Raw genomic sequence first — 18,534 nt, 5'->3', positions numbered from 1 at the left:
GTTCTCTGGAGAGTACACTGCCTTGGAGTCCATTGTCTAAGGAATCTGAAAGAGAGAAAGCAGCATAGAGCCTCTAGATAGTCTTCATTCTTGCTGCATTAGCTATAGCAAGCTATTCACAGACTGAATTAAAGCACATTTATTAAAAAAAAAAACCACAAATCTTTCATGTCTGATTTTAGATTTTTGAAAGCATTATCTGGGACTTTTAGTCTCTCCTGTAACAACATAGTCCATGAGTATTGCTATTCTTCCCATGTAGGGGCAAATACTGGATGTTTAATACAACAAGAATAGTTTTTAAATTCCCTGCAGAGACTTCGTCCTAATAATCAAGAAGGTTAGAGTGGGGAGTGTTCGGTCAGTGTGTTAGAGAGCCATGTGTAAGGCATAACTATCTTATTTATGCCTTAGGGTTCTTGGATTAATCTCTGTCCTTTGGTATTTGGTTTTCCTGTAGATGGTACTGGGGAATTCCAAGGCTGGTACAGAGGTTACAAGACCTCTCACTTCATACTTTTCTATGATAGGTTTACCACTAGGGATTCTTAACTCAAATGATACTGCTTTGCGTTTAGCAAGGACTTGTTTTTAATCTCTTATATCTGCTGGTGTAACTGATAAAATCTGTTCTATGTCCATTTGGATGAGTTCCTCCCTCTGACGAGTGTTTTCCTCCTGTTGGGTGTTTACTGTATCTCTCATAGCTGGCATAGAATTTGGGTTCCGTTTCTCTACTGCTTCTAGCTTATATTGCTGTATTTTAGCCATGTCAGTGACTTGCAGAAATATTCTAGTATCACAGTACATAGGTAATTTTATAACTTTTCATTCAATAATTGAAAAATTAGTATAAATCAAAAAACCATGTTTTGGTTAGTCAACATGATAATCTGATATTATTTAATAAATATTAAAGAATTCTCTGTTGATTATGGAACCTTATAATGAATGATTTCATCTCACTCACTTTTGTCCAGGAGTATTAGAATCACCCCTCATATATATATATACATATATATATATGTATATATATATGAAATATAGAGAAATATGTTTATGTAGATGGATATAAATGAAAGAGATACATAGATAAATTGAGATATAGATAGGAATAGCAATAAAGACATATATATGTAATGTTTTAGCTTCAAAGGATCCAGGACAAACTTTTCTTTTGATATAAAACTCATTCCCCTTAGGAATTACTACAGAAAACAGTGGAAGGGGAAGACCATGAAGGGGAAACTGATATTTTATCTAGTGGTGGAGGGATTGAGGGAGATAGCAGAAATTTGAGTAAAGTTAGTTTCTTCAGAATTTACTTTTAGTTTTGACACTACCTCTAAATTTTTATTAATTTTCTATCTTTCAAGATCTTGTTCAATTTTGATACTACTTCCAAAACTTAACCCTTGTAAATCAGCGATTTTATCATTTTCTTCTCTTATGTGCTTTAAAATGTCTGAATAAGTAGGGTGTTCCTTTAGTCTGCATTCATTATTTCTTGCTTTTTCTTTTTTCATAGAACTTCTCATTTAGCATGAGGGAAAGCAATTTAAGAATATCAAATGTTCACAATTGAGAGTAACATAAAACCAATTATCTGTAGTTAGATTTCCCCGTTTTCCCCAAAATTTAATGTGGACGTGGCTGCTTGTTTCCAGGGAACTTTAGTTAATACTTCTGACTCAAATGACTTCAATGCTTTGCAGTGTAAAGCAGTCAGAGATTTTTTTTATTCATGTAGCATGTTGGAATTGAGAAAGCAAATAACTGATTATCTAGATTGAGATGGGGAAGGGGGAAGGATGGAGGAAAGGAAGGAGAGAGACAGAGAGAAGGAGAGAGGGAGAGAAGGAAGAAGGGAGGGAGGGAAGGAGGGAGGGAGGGAGACACTGGAGAATAGAATGGAGGACGCTTGAACATAAGACTTAAAGCTGAGCAGGTATGATTAGCCAGATGCACTTTTAGTAATGTACGGTTTCCTAACTATAGTCTTATTGATTTAGACTTTAAAACTTTCTGTGATCCTTCTTTTCTACGCTGTGCTATAAATCTGTACAAGCTGAAAATAGAACTAACTTGGGGCAGGGTGGCATCTAATTAGTTTGGGTGAATGTTTCATGCTCATAGGTGGCTGACAAGCCCTAGTGTAGCTCCTGGTTGCATAAACAATTAGCACCACCCCATCATTCAGAAGTCCCAGAAGGACAATTGGGAGAGGAATGAGGTTTGAGGAGGGGTTCCCCAAGTTAGCAGCTGCCCACTTAACTGACTCATTTTCTATCAGACAATTGATAAAAAGAAGTGTATTTCTTCCACAGTTGCTCTCTAGCACATACATTTTCTCTGTCAGAGCATCAGCATTTAAATCTATGTTTGCACCTTCTTCCCCTTCTCTTGTAAGTCTCAGTAAGGAATTAACTGGTTTTATTAGTTAACACTCCTATTTTCAATTTATTCCTTTTAATCCTAAAGTATTTCTGGATCTTAGGACAAGGGTATGTTATGGAAAAGGGAAAGTTGGAGGAAGACACTGAACACTGAATGGCTTTATTTTCTTTACCTACGGACAGAATATGGGACAAACATGCTGTCTACATGTGTGGATTTCGATGTTTACTGCACTCAGGACACTTCTAAGCCATACTTCACAGAGAGAAGGAACACTGAGCAATGTTGTTTATACCATTTAATAATGAGCTATTTTGATAATTTAATAGTGGTTTTCCTTTTTTTAGCTTTTGAAAACATTTTTTGAGGTAGGGTTTTGCTGTGTAGTGTCATCTGGCTTGGAAGTTACTGTGTAGTTTAGGCTGACCTTAAATGTACAATCCTCCTGCCTCCATCTTTCTAGCTCTGGGAATACAGGCATTTACTAGCACACCCAGCTTAATTTTTACTAATCTTGCTATTGCTGTATTTTTTAACTGAGGAAGAAGAAGGCAGGAATGGCATCCAGATTCATGACTTTTAAGGATAATTTTAAACATCTTGTCCATTACTGAAACAGAGATGGAGAGCTCAGAGGTGAACAGAATAGATATGTCCCTAACTTTGTGTAGCATGATTAGGTTTTCAGTTGCCTTTAGAAATAACATATGTGCTTTTGTGACTAGTGGGAAAGTGGGAATTCCTATGGAATTCTAAGTTTCATGACCACCTTGAACTGATTGGCATTTAAGAAATAGTCATGAGGAAAAGGCTGAAGCCAGAAAGCAAAAATTTCCCACCATAACTGAATCTTTTGTAAGTCATCACTGCCAAGGGTCCATTCTACAGTCATAGGAAGTAATATGAAGTGCTAGAGAGAGAAGGACTTGGGAAGATACACAGTTCCTGGAGGGTTTGCCTAGCATTAATGTAGTTCTGGGTTCAATAGCAATTCATGAACTAGCAGGGTAGTGTGTGTCTGTAATTCTAGAACCCAAGAACATAGAGGTGGGAGGATTGGAAACTAAAAGTTATCTCTAGTTTTGTAATGAATTTGAAGCCTTCCTGAGCTACATAAAAATACTTAAAGCCCCCCTCCGCCACTCCCCGCCACAGGCCAATTACTTATTTAGTTAAAAGTAGCAATGAATATCCTAGTAAGAGCACCAGTGGAAGGGGAAGCCCTGGGTCCTGCTAAGACTGAACCCCCAGTGAACTAGACTATGGGGGGGAGGGCGGCAATGGGGGGAGGGTTGGGAGGGGAACACCCATAAGGAAGGGGAGGGGGGAGGGGGATGTTTGCCCGGAAAACGGGAAAGGGAATAACACTCGAAATGTATATAAGAAATACTCAAGTTAATAAAAAAAAATATCAGTTCACAAACAGAACCTAGTGCATACCCTGGGTTTGGTGGTTTGCCTATTTAAATTGTACAAGTCCTGGTCTGTTGTCAGTAGATTGTTCCTCCCATCTGTGACTACTGATATTTCCAAATGTCAGGAAACATTTTTCTGAGCCTTAGTATAGCAGTTTTCCATTAGAGCCACGTTGATATATTTACTTTCCTCTTAGAATAGAGCATCTGTATTTGTCAAATGCCCTGGACATTGCAGGAATCTGAGCTGTGTGCTTGCCTGCATCTCCTGCTATCAATGATCATGCAAAGAGGATGACGCCTCCTAAATCCTAGCAGGTTGAGAACTGTGTGAAGAAGGGACACAGAAACAGCACAGTTTGACAGACTACTTGGTTTTCTCACACACAGCCTCATTTATGGTCACTTGTCTGTTTCTTTGGATTTCTCTTGTCCTGCTATCTTTTGGTGATTTGGAGACCCTATAAAAGATAGGAAAAGAAAGAAGTTATTAAAAAAATTAAGGAGGTGCTGGTTCAGTGGTTAAAAGTGTTTACTACTCCTTCAGAGAACCAGGGCTTAGATCCTACTACTCATATGGCTGTTGAAGGATGGATTTTGTTCACTGTGTATTCAGATGCTGATTTCTGTGCCCAGATATCTGGTTTCAGTCTGGACATTGGCATTGTTTTATTATTGAAGCACCTCCTGTCTCAATGTTGTATAAAAATAGTTCTCCATCACCTATGATTGGTTGATAAGGAGATGACCAGTTTGTAGCTGGGCAGGAGAGTTTAAGGTGGGACTTCTGATCCTAGTGACTGGGATCCCAGGTGGGAGTCGCCATAAGGACAGAGATGGAGTGGGAGTAACAAAGGAAAGACTAAGATGAGAAGTAATGGGGCCTGTGGATGAGAAGTAGCCAGCATAGTCAGATGAGTATTTGCCTAGCTATAGAACTTGAAATTATTAATAAATACAATAGGTTTCTGTGTGTCATTATTCAGGAACAAAGGTGGCATAGTAAAGCCTCCAAATAATACTTTTAAAGGTGTTCAATGTGTCAGGAATGTAATCTAAACTTACACAGAAATCCAAGCACAGAAGCAGCAGCTTGGGGGAAGGTGGGGAGGGTGTCTCTTAGCAACCCCATGCTGCCTGTTTCCAGGACAGAGCTGCTGAATTCTGCCCATGAGAAATGCAGCAGCTCAGGCTCAGACTTGAAGAAACACTTTCCAGACTCAGGCACTGCTCTGAGAAGCCAGGGTACTGCTTGGTGGGCAGAAGGTACTCACGGTGGGGGTGGGGAGACCTTCCTGGATACCACAGCCTTGTGAAAAGCCTGGGTGTCTAGTGGGAGAGGCTTGGCTTCAGCTGGCAAACTGCACCGTGGCCCACCATGGCACGTGCATCCAGACAAGTCCCTGGAGCATGCCAGCTGATGAGCACCTACTGCTGCACACAGTGGCTCCAGCAGAGTTCAGTAGAAGACATAGCCCGTGAGCTACAGATGGTGGGCAAAAAATGCAGCCCGTTTAGGACTAGTTGCATCCTGGTGGCCAAGGCAATCACTGGTACCATCTTCCCAGTGTGGTAGCTGGCTCAGTCCAGCTCTATAGGGCACATGGGCCCAAGACAAGCAGCAGGACACACTCCAGACTATGGATAGGTCTCAAAGCATAGAAGGTGTGGTTTCTCTGGTCAAACAGTAGAACTACCCCTTCCCTGTGAACTGTAGCACAGGGACGGGGCTAACCACACTGCAGCATGCAGAAGCCAGACAGATACAGAGGAGAAGAAATAGGACCACAGCCGAAATTCTGATTGGGTAAAAATGTTTGAAATCTTACTTAAGCACTAAAGGAAAAGGGAGACTGTGTATAAAAACAATATCTACAGATATTTGAAATTAATAAAATTAAAGATTAAGACATGCAAAGGATGAAACAATAAAACAGGATGATTGGATCCTATATAAAGCCATCTTTAGATGACTTAAAGATAGAGACATGAAAGGAAGGACAAGTGGCTTAAGTGAGATTGACACATCACCGATTATGATTATCATGCTGGTAGTTCTTATCATAGTCTTAATCACCATAATGGCTTCCTGTGCCTTCTCAAAGAAAAGGGTTTTAGAAATACTAGAACATGAGCCATAGAAGAAAACTAAGAAAAACTCATAAATAAGAATAAAACAGATACTAAGAAACAGAGGAACTAAGACCAGAGCTTACTGCTGCACTGTAGAATGAGAATCACAAAAATCAGCCAAAGGTTGTTAGAAAATCATTCTTCACTTATCAAGTTATTGTACAAGTGCCAGCAGATGATAGCCACTCCCAAGATTATGAAGAAATTGAGTGTCACTCTGTTGATGTGCTGGTTTTGAAAAAAATAAAGTGTCATCTGATATGGTATACATTCACCATTCATGAAGCAGATATTAAGTTCTTGGGTAACTCAAAACAGAATAATCTCCAATTTCTGAAAAGTGCAGAGGGCATGGCAAAGGCCAGCATTGGACTAATAATTGTAAATCAATAAGAGACAAACAGGGTAACCCCTTGTTGGGAAACATGGACTCTCAAAGACCCCCAAATCAAATTCAAATCAGTTATCTCAGGTCCGCAGTGGAGAAACTCATCCAGAGAATAAGTTAAAACACTGCTCTGAAGATAGAAATTAAAATCTCAGATATCAAAGTCAGAGCAACTTCAAATAGGAAACACACACACACACACACACACACACACACACACACACAAATCAAATCAACAACAAACAAAAACAAACAAACAAAACACGAGAAGGAACCAGAAGTTTATTTCCATAAACTTCTATAGATGAACAGAAGTTAAAATAAAGGCATTTATAAGTAATATTGAAATTGAAATATTGGTAGATATAGGAGGAACATAACCATAATTTAACCAAAATCTTAGCCTCTAGATTGGCCTCATCAGAAAGTAGATATACAAATTGTAGGGATTGGAACCTTGTAAATCAAAGTGTAAAATGGCTTGAATGTATATGGCCAGAAGGTCAAATGGGAAAATTAGGCCATCTGTGGCTGATGTAGCCATGAGTTTATGGGGAAGAGCTTTGTCACAACAATGGGAAGCATGGGTTAACTTTCCTCCAACTTCACGAACAAGCCATAAAGTAAATGTTCCTAAAGAATGTATTGAAAAATGACCAAGGACAGTTATGGACTGTCCAAGTTGTTCACAAGCAGGACACAGCAGAGGCTGACTCTCCAATGATATATAGGGGAGCCACTGCTGGAAGAACCATTAAAGTGGTTGTTTGACCAACCTGTTTGGGTAGAACAAGGGGCTGTGACAGAACAAAAGTAATTAGTAAGCACTAGAGGAGCTGGTCCAAGAGCAACTGTAGGTGCAATATACAGAAGAATCTACCAGTCCTTAGGAATCTCCTTTATTTGTAATTAAATCAAGTATGACAAACAAATGCAGGATGTTAACAGATCTGACAGCAATCAATAAAATAATTCAGCCAAGGGTTCTTTTTTTCTTCACATCCTTGAATCCATTGTGTTCTTTCTTACCTAAGGTATGGCCTATTATAGTGATTGAATTAAGTTATAGTGATTGAATTAAAAGACTGCTTTTTTAAACTATATCATTTCAAGAATAAGATAAAGATTTGCTTTCTTTTCTATGCCCTCATTTAACCCCTCCATGCCAACAAAAGGTATCATTAGAAAGTTCTTCTCTAGGCTTGATACCTCAGGTAGGGGAATGCTAGGGCAGGGAGGTGGGAGGGAGTGGCGAGTGGGTGGGGGAGCACCCTCATAGAAGCAGGGGGAGGGGAGAAGGGATGGGGGTTTCCAGGGGGAAAACGGGAAAAGGGATAACATTTGAAATGTAAATAAAGAAAATATCCAATAATAAATAAATAAATAAGAAAGTTCTTGCACAAGGAATGTTGAATTATCCTACCTTATTAAAATACTTTGTACAACAGACACTAGAAATAATTCTAAGGAATTTCCTCAATCCATAATTTACCACTATGTAGATGATATTTTCTGGCTAGTTCAGATGGATATGCCTTGGAAAAATGTTTAATGAAGTAAAGAGAATTTTGCCTTCTTGGGAATTACAAATTACTTCTGAAAAAAATACAAAGAGGAGATTCTATTAATTATATAGGATAAAAGTCTGCAAAAGTAATCAACCACAGAAAGTGCAAATCAGGAGAGACTAATTAAGAGGTCAATGAATTTCCAAGAGTATTGGGAGATATTAATTGGCTAAGGTCCAGCCAACAATTGGATTAGCTACTCAAGAGCTAAATAATCTATTTCAAACATTACAAGGTGGGAAGGATTTAAATAGTTCAGCTGAGTCTGAAAAAGAATTGGCTCTGGTATGAAAGAAATGACAGGATTCATATGTTGATTGTTTGGATCCAAACTGGCTTGAATTTTAGCTATTTTGTGTTCTATTCATTGTCCCACGGGAATTCTTATGCAGAGAGATTATTTCTTAGAATGGAAATTTTAGCACACAGAGTTAAAAATTAAATACCTTTGCAGAAAATGTTTCTGAAAGGTAAAATGAGACTTCATCAGTTAGCAGGATAAACCCAGCAGAAATTGTGGTACATTTACTAATGTTAAAATTGCCTCACGGTGGGAAAAAATGGACATTCCCAAAGGGTTTGCAGTAAGGTTTTTGGGAGAAATTAACAACAAAACCCCCAAAAGCAAGTAACCTTGATTTATAAAAAGAACTAATTGGATGCTTTCTCATACAGTAAAATAAACAGAAAGTTCTGGGTCCTCTACATTCTGTACTGTGCAAATACATCAGGAAATGCAGGCTATAAGTCAGAAAAAAAAGTGGCTCAGAGCTCTTCTGATACAGTTTAAAAAGCAGAGTCATGTGACATTCTTATGGTATTAGATTTCCCCAAATCTCTTAACATAGTTACTGGCTCTCAATATGTGGAAAAAGTTGTTTTACATCTAGAAACTGCTGAACGTATTCAGGATGATTCAAAATTAACTTTCATATTTATACAACTACAACAATTAATCAGAAGTAAAATTCATGCATTATATATTACACAGATTAGATCCCATATGTGTCTACCAGGCCCTCTAGCACAGTTATGAAATTGATCAGCTATTAACAGGAAATCTGCTAGAACATTCAGAATTTCATTAACACACACACACACACACACACACACACACACACACACACACACACCATATTAATAGCAAAGGTCTGAAGAAATATTTTTCCATTACTTGGCAACAAGCCGAGGAAATTAAAAGGAAATGCCCTACTTGTACTTTGTATAACTAAACTCGATTACCTGCAGGAAATAACCCGAGGTACCCAAAGAAATGAAATTTGGCACATGGATATGTCTCATTTTTCAGAGTTGGTAAAATCAAAGTATGTGCACAATACCATAAATACATATTCCCAAAAGGGTAACTGCTATAAGTTCTGAAAAAGCTAATTTTTTTTTTTACAAAATGAAGTTTATTTGGAGGCATGGGAAGGGGGGGTTGAGAAGGGAGTAGAGGCAGAGAAAAAGAGGGGACAAAGAAAGACAGAGAGACAGAGAAGGAAGAGGAGGAGGCTGGCTAGGAAGAAGTAGACAGAGGGTGGGAGGGTAGGGAGAGAGGAGAGAGAGAGAGAGAGAGAGAGAGAGAGAGAGAGAGAGAGAGAGAGAGAGAGAGAGAGAGAGAGAATCCCTGACTCTAACCTCCTTATTTTGTTTCCTGACCAAGACCATTAACCACTTGTAGCCAACACCTCCCCTTCTTAAATGACAAACATCCATCACCCTTCACTCCTTCTCCTTTCCTCTCCCTTCTTTTTTTCCTCACTAAGGTTAGGTAAAGGGAGAGAAGGGATCAAAAAGGGGGCTACAGTAATGATAGGATAAGAGGGTAGATTATTGAAAGTACTTTTACACTAAAGAGCATCAACAAGCCAAATAGTTTTGTTAGTAACAATTTCATATATTGATATAAAATTAAGATTACATATTGCTAAATGGTAAAGCCCAACATAAGGAGGCAAGCTATACCCTAGAAGAAGCAAGAAACTAATCGTCTTGGCAACAAAACAAAGAGAATGAAAGCACACAAACATAACCTCACGTCCAAATATGAATATACGGGAAGCAATAATCACTATTCCTTAATATCTCTCAATATCAATGGCCTCAACTCCCCAATAAAAAGATATAGATTAACAAACTGGATACGCAACGAGGACCCTGCATTCTGCTGCCTACAGGAAACACACGTCAGACACAAAGACAGACACTACCTCAGAGTGAAAGGCTGGAAAACAACTTTCCAAGCAAATGGTCAGAAGAAGCAAGCTGGAGTAGCCATTCTAATATCAAATAAAATCAATTTCCAACTAAAAGTCATCAAAAAAGATAAGGAAGGACACTTCATATTCATCAAAGGAAAAATCCACCAAGATGAACTCTCAATCCTAAATATCTATGCCCCAAATACAAGGGCACCTACATACATAAAAGAAACCTTACTAAAGCTCAAAACACACATTGCACCTCACACAATAATAGTGGGAGATTTCAACACCCCACTCTCATCAATGGACAGATCATGGAAACAGAAATTAAACAGTGATGTCGACAGACTAAGAGAAGTCATGAGCCAAATGGACTTAATGGATATTTATAGAACATTCTATCCTAAAGCAAAAGGATATACCTTCTTCTCAGCTCCTCATAGAACTTTCTCCAAAATTGACCATATAATTGGTCAAAAAACGGGCCTCAACAGGTACAGAAAGATAGAAATAATCCCATGCGTGCTATCGGACCACCACGGCCTAAAATTGGTCTTCAATAACAATAAGGGAAGAATGCCCACATATACGTGGAAATTGGACAATGCTCTACTCAATGATAACCTGGTCAAGGAAGAAATAAAGAAAGAAATTAAAAACGTTTTAGAATTTAATGAAAATGAAGGTACAACATACCCAAACTTATGGGACACAATGAAAGCTGTGCTAAGAGGAAAACTCATAGCGCTGAGTGCCTGCAGAAACCAACAGGCCAAGAGCATATGTCAGCAGCTTGACAGCACACCTAAAAGCTCTAGAACAAAAAGAAGCAAATACACCCAGGAGGAGTAGAAGGCAGGAAATAATCAAACTCAGAGCTGAAATCAACCAAGTAGAAACAAAAAGGACCATAGAAAGAATCAACAGAACCAAAAGTTGGTTCTTTGAGAAAATCAACAAGATAGATAAACCCTTAGCCAGACTAACGAGAGGACACAGAGAGTGCGTCCAAATTAACAAAATCAGAAATGAAAAGGGAGACATAACTACAGATTAAGAGGAAATTCAAAAAATCATCAGATCTTACTATAAAAACCTATATTCAACAAAACTTGAAAATCTTCAGGAAATGGACAATTTCCTAGACAGATACCAGGTACCGAAGTTAAATCAGGAACAGATAAACCAGTTAAACAACCCCATAACTCCTAAGGAAACAGAAGCAGTCATTAAAGGTCTCCCAACCAAAAAGAGCCCAGGTCCAGACCGGTTTAATGCAGAATTCTATCAAACCTTCATAGAAGACCTCATACCAATATTATCCAAACTATTCCACAAAATTGAAACAGATGGAGCCCTACCGAATTCCTTCTACGAAGCCACAATTACTCTTATACCTAAACCACACAAAGACACAACAAAGAAAGAGAACTTCAGACCAATTTCCCTTATGAATATCGACGCAAAAATACTCAATAAAATTCTGGCAAACCGAATCCAAGAGCACATCAAAACAATCATCCACCATGATCAAGTAGGCTTCATCCCAGGCATGCAGGGATGGTTTAATATATGGAAAACCATCAACGTGATCCATTATATAAACAAACTGAAAGAACAGAACCACATGATCATTTCATTAGATGCTGAGAAAGCATTTGACAAAATTCAACACGCCTTCATGATAAAAGTCCTGGAAAGAATAGGAATTCAAGGCCCATACCTAAACATAGTAAAAGCCATATACAGCAAACCAGTTGCTAACATTAAACTAAATGGAGAGAAACTTGAAGCAATCCCACTAAAATCAGGGACTAGACAAGGCTGCCCACTCTCTCCCTACTTATTCAATATAGTTCTTGAAGTTCTAGCCAGAGCAATCAGACAACAAAAGGAGGTCAAGGGGATACAGATCGGAAAAGAAGAGGTCAAAATATCACTATTTGCAGATGACATGATAGTATATTTAAGTGATCCCAAAAGTTCCACCAGAGAACTACTAAAGCTGATAAACAACTTCAGCAAAGTGGCTGGGTATAAAATTAACTCAAATAAATCAGTTGCCTTCCTCTATACAAAAGAGAAACAAGCCGAGAAAGAAATTAGGGAAACGACACCCTTCATAATAGACCCAAATAATATAAAGTACCTCGGTGTGACTTTAACCAAGCAAGTAAAAGATCTGTACAATAAGAACTTCAAGACACTGAGGAAAGAAATTGAAGAAGACCTCAGAAGATGGAAAGATCTCCCATGCTCATGGATTGGCAGGATTAATATAGTAAAAATGGCCATTTTACCAAAAGCAATCTACAGATTCAATGCAATCCCCATCAAAATACCAATCCAATTCTTCAAAGAGTTAGACAGAACAATTTGCAAATTCATCTGGAATAACAAAAAACCCAGGATAGGTAAAGCTATCCTCAACAATAAAAGGACTTCAGGGGGAATCACTATCCCTGAACTCAAGCAGTATTACAGAGCAATAGTGATAAAAACTGCATGGTATTGGTACAGAGACAGACAGATAGACCAATGGAATAGAATTGAAGACCCAGAAATGAACCCACACACCTATGGTCACTTGATTTTTGACAAAGGAGCCAAAACCATCCAATGGAAAAAAGATAGCATTTTCAGCAAATGGTGCTGGTTCAACTGGAGGTCAACATGTAGAAGAATGCAGATCGATCCATGCTTAACACCCTGTACAAAGCTTAAGTCCAAGTGGATCAAGGACCTCTACATCAAACCAGACACACTCAAACTAATAGAAGAAAAACTAGGGAAGCATCTGGAACACATGGGCACTGGAAAAAATTTCCTAAACAAAACACCAATGGCTTACGCTCTAAGATCAAGAATCGACAAATGGGATCTCATAAAACTGCAAAGCTTCTGTAAGGCAAAGGACACTGTGGTTAGGACAAAACGGCAACCAACAGATTGGGAAAAGATCTTTACCAATCCTACAACAGATAGAGGCCTTATATCCAAAATATACAAAGAACTCAAGAAGTTAGACCGCAGGGAAACAAATAACCCTATTAAAAATGGGGTTCAGAGCTAAACAAAGAATTCACAGCTGAGGAATGCCGAATGGCTGAGAAACACCTAAAGAAATGTTCAACATCTTTAGTCATAAGGGAAATGCAAATCAAAACAACCCTGAGATTTCACCTCACACCAGTGAGAATGGCTAAGATCAAAAACTCAGGTGACAGCAGATGCTGGCGAGGATGTGGAGAAAGAGGAACACTCCTCCATTGTTGGTGGGATTGCAGACTGGTAAAACCATTCTGGAAATCAGTCTGGAGGTTCCTCAGAAAATTGGACATTGAACTGCCTGAGGATCCAGCTATACCTCTCTTGGGCATATACCCAAAAGATGCCTCAACATATAAAAGAGACACGTGCTCCACTATGTTCATCGCAGCCTTATTTATAATAGCCAGAAACTGGAAAGAACCCAGATGCCCCTCAACAGAGGAATGGATACAGAAAATGTGGTACATCTACACAATGGAATATTACTCAGCTATCAAAAACAACGAGTTTATGAAATTCGTAGGCAAATGGTTGGAACTGGAAAATATCATCCTGAGTGAGCTAACCCAATCACAGAAAGACATACATGGTATGCACTCATTGATAAGTGGCTATTAGCCCAAATGCTTGAATTACCCTAGATGCCTAGAACAAACGAAACTCTAGACGCATGATCAAAATGTGAATGCTTCACTCCTTCTTTAAAAGGGGAACAAGAATACCCTTGGCAGGGAAGAGAGAGGCAAAGATTAAAACAGAGACTGAAGGAACACCCATTCAGAGCCTGCCCCACATGTGGCCCATACATATACAGCCACCCAATTAGACAAGATGGATGAAGCAAAGAAGTGCAGACCGACAGGAGCCGGATGTAGATCGCTCCTGAGAGACACAGCCAGAATACAGCAAATACAGAGGCGAATGCCAGCAGCAAACCACTGAACTGAGAATAGGTCCCCTATTGAAGGAATCAGAGAAAGAACTGGAAGAGCTTGAAGGGGCTCGAGACCCCATATGTACAACAATGCCAAGCAACCAGAGCTTCCAGGGACTAAGCCACTACCTAAAGACTATACATGGACTGACCCTGGACTCTGACCCCATAGGTAGCAATGAATATCCTAGTAAGAGCACCAGTGGAAAGGGAAGCCCTTGGTCCTGCTAAGACTGAACCCCCAGTGAACTAGACTGTTGGGGGGAGGGCGGCAATGGGGGGAGGATGGGGAGGGGAACACCCATAAGGAAGGGGAGGGTGGAGGGGGATGTTTGCCCGGATACCGGGAAAGGGAATAACACTTGAAATGTATATAAGAAATACTCAAGTTAATAAAAAAAATAAAATGAAAAAAAAATTCAAAAAAAAATGGACAGAAGGGAAGTACAGAGGATCAGGAAATTGAATAGAAACATGTAGCAGAGGGGCAACACTAGAATATCCCAAGGAAGCCAGAGGCTCCCATAAGCCAATGGTGATGAATGTAGGCTAAATACCCAATGAAGGGGAGATACAACCTTTAGAGATCATGTCCAGTAGATAGACATGGCCTCCAGTGGATGGATGGGGCCACTCATGTATTATAAAATTTTAAACCCAGAAATGTCCCTGTCCAAAAAACAAGACAGGGAGAAAAAAATGGAACAGAGACTGAAGGAAAGGCCATCTAGAGACTGCCTCACATAGGGGTCCATCCCATCTGCAGACACCAAACCTCCACACTACTGTTGATGCCAAGAAGCACTTGCTGACAGGAGCCTGATATGGCTGTTTCCTGAGAGGTTCTATCAGCACCTGACCAATACATATGCAAATACTCACAGCCAACCATCAGACTGAGCCTGGGGACCCCAATGGAAGAGCTAGGGGAAGGACTTAAGGAGCTGAAGAAGATTGCAACTCCATATGAAGAACACTATCAGCTACTCGGACCACTCAGAACTCCCAGTGACTAAACCATGAACGAGAGAATACACATGGAGCAACCCATGACTCCATCTATATATGTAGCAGAGGATGGCCTTGTCTGGCATCAATAAGAGGGTAGGGAGAGTTGATGCCCCAGTGTAGGAGGATGCTAGAGGAGTGAGGCAGGAGTGGGTCAATAGGTGGAAGAGCATCCTCATAGTGGCAAAGGGGAAGGGGGGTCGGTGGAGGGGTTACTGGGAAGGGCGATATCATTTGAAATGCAAACAAATACAATGATTAATTTAGGAAAAAAGAAATGCTAAGGTTAGCTTCAATAAGCTTCACTATTAGATAGCTCTACAACTATCAAAATGACTAAATCAACTAGTGATGACATCAAATATTGATTATAATATGAAGAAACTAAGCCATTAGTTAGGATGCTTAATTTCTATTGACAACTTGATCAGATCAGGAAACATTTAGATGATTGGAGAGGCATGATTGTGGTTACATCTTTAAGGGTATTTGTAGGTAGGACTAGCTGAGAACTAAAGAGCTCAGAGCTGATATCATCCATTGGCTAGGGCTCCACATTGAATAAAAGAGAGGTAATGGAGAAATCCAGCTGAGCACCAGTATTCACAGCTGTTTCCTGACTCAGGATGCAGTGTGACAGCCGCCTCTTGTTTCCTTCTTCCATTCCTACCGTCACTAAGATACCCATACATCATTCACAGCAATAAAACAAATCAGTGTAGCTACCCTGAAAAAAGTTTTTTTAGCAGGGTCCTGGATGTACATTTTGGTGTCAACTTGAAACGAACTAGAGTTACCTGAAAGAAGGGAACCTCAATCGAGGAAATGACTCCATAAGATCTGACTGCAAGGCATTTTCCTAGTGATTGAAAGGGAAGGGCCCAAACCATTTTGGGTGGTATTATCCCTGGGCTGCTAGTCCTGGGTTCTATTAGAAAGCATGATGAGCAAGCCATTAGGAACAAGCCAGTAAACAGCACACACCCCACAGGCCCCACATCAGCTCCTGCCATAGAGTACAGTCCTGTCTCTGCTCCTGTCCTGATTTCCTCCAACATTAAACAGCAAGGAGGAAGTGTAAGCCTAATAAATCTTTTCCTCCCTAGTTTGCTTTTGGTCATGGTGTTTTATCACAGCAATAGTAACCCTAACTAAGACAAGTAGTATTTTATAAAGCCAAGCTCAAACTTAGTACACAGTCCAATAATTTTCTTTTGAAATATTTATGCTATTATTTAGAAATGAAAGTTCATATTTACATAAAACCTTTGTATATATAATATTATGTATTACTAGTAATATAAAGTTGGAAACAACCTAGAAATAATTCTTTGGGTTATTTTGAAACATTCTTGCCATGGGACGTTACTCAATAATAACTCAAAGAAAAAGGTAGACATGGGCCTGTGTAAATAGATCTCAAGGAAATTATGCATTCTGGGTAGAAACCTGAGTGCCCAGTAATTATTCCATTTATTAATCTTTTCTGAGAATTTTTAATATAGTGAATTGGATGCTAGTAGGCTTGTAGGGCACGGGGATGGACCCCTTCCCTATGGGCCACAGTTTATAAAAGCAGTGTCTAGAACAGAGGAACTTGAATTACCCCTCAGCACAGAATCTGACTCATATGTACAGCTCTGGATAAGACACGACATCCTGAACTATTCTAAAGGTCAGCAATGGACAACTATCATAAACTGTCTGCACGAGGCCAAAGCTTATCAGATTAGTGGGCAGCAGGAGGCTTTCAGACAATACAGACACATCACTGCTCTTCTGTGGAGTCAAAAACAGGCCTCCTAAGACCTGCACAGTGCAAAGCACCCCAGGGAAAAATCACTTGTCCTAGAGGTTTCATAAGGCAGCGCAAAGCTTACCTACGATGGAGATCAGTGTATGGTCTCTGGCCACGATTTCCTCTCACTCTTTCACAATGTGCTTTTCTCTCTCTACCCTTCAGTAAACCCTGTCTCCACCACAGCACTGCAGCACTGAGTTCTAAGTCTTTTGCAGTTACATCAGAAGGAGCAGGCAGACAGAAGAAACCTTGAGATCCTGGTGAAGATGGCTGTTGAGATGCACACTCTAACAATAGTTACCAAGGACTGAGGAAGGAAGAAGGTAACAGATGGGACAATGGGGCACAGTGGGATTTTTGTAGTGAGAAACTATTGTATGTCTTAAATATGGTGGTCACCAAAGAAATGCACACCCATGTCAAAGTCTACTGGAATTAGGGCCATGGACGCACACACATGAGTGTGTAGATGAACTCTGGGTGAGGTTGCTGGTTTATTATGATTCTTCTGGTGCTACTCTTTTATATATAGCAGTTATGTGTAAAATGGTATGAGGGAAAGTAAGTATTCCCAGATTTATCATCTCGTATTTTAAAGCTTCATGTGATATTATAATTAACTCAAATATAATATTTAATTAAAATAATATATGCAATTTTTATTTTTAGGACAAACTAAGAACTGATTCTACACAATTTTCACGCAGTGTCTGTTCTTTTAGCTGCCCGGATTTTTTTTCGACCACTCTGATAGATGATTTGTATGCAAGAATGAGAGACCAAATGGAATTCATTAAAATTATAAATATGAATCAACTTGAAATGGAAACATTTACTCTGTAGCTGGAAGGTTTGTATTTCTATCTCAACCAGCAACTGGCTCTAAAATATGAGTTCCATAACCAGGTAACATTCAAAATTTCCAGAAAATTGGTACAATACAGCATAATTTTCACAAAAAATAGACACTGGATGCAAGAATTTCAGCTTTGGTCCTTATTTTCCTGTAAGACTTGGAAGTGACAATAAGTGCAGGGACAGCCAGAGAGTAAGATCATGTTTAGTAATGAGTTCAAGCTTAAGTAAGCCTAAGCAAGCCTGTCAGTTGTAAACATGGATTTAAAACAGAACTTAGGGGTAATAGAGATGGCTCACCCATTAGAAATTATTACCCCTAGCAGAAGACATGGGTTGAATTTCCAATATCCACACAGCAGCTGACAACTCCCTTCAGTTCCAGTTCCAGGGGCTCCAATGCCCCTTTCTGGCCTCTGTGGTCACCAGGCTCATAAAAGGTATGCATATGTACTTCCCCTCTGATGGTCATATAAAAATGCATATATTTTTTAATTTTTTTATTTTATACAAGAATGAAATTATTATAATTTATTTTTTAAGAACATTTTAGGTGCACAGCAGAATTGAGTGAAGGCACAGAGCAGTCCTGTATGTCACATGCCCCTGCAGGGCAAGCCTCAGCACTACCAATGTCTCTACCAGAAGAGCAGACAGGCTGCAGTCATTGGATAGAGTCGATGCATCACTCTTACTCTGAGTTCATAGTTAATTTGTAGGTTCATTCTTAATGCTGTATATTTTGAGGACTTAGAAGACAATTAGGAAGTGACATCC

Source organism: Rattus norvegicus, chromosome 2, assembly GCF_021556685.1.
Source record: "Rattus norvegicus strain SHRSP/BbbUtx chromosome 2, alternate assembly SHRSP_T2T, whole genome shotgun sequence".
NCBI classification, from domain to species: Eukaryota; Metazoa; Chordata; class Mammalia; order Rodentia; family Muridae; genus Rattus; species Rattus norvegicus.
The sequence above is the reverse complement of the archived record's forward strand: the minus strand, read 5'-3'. Positions refer to the sequence as shown.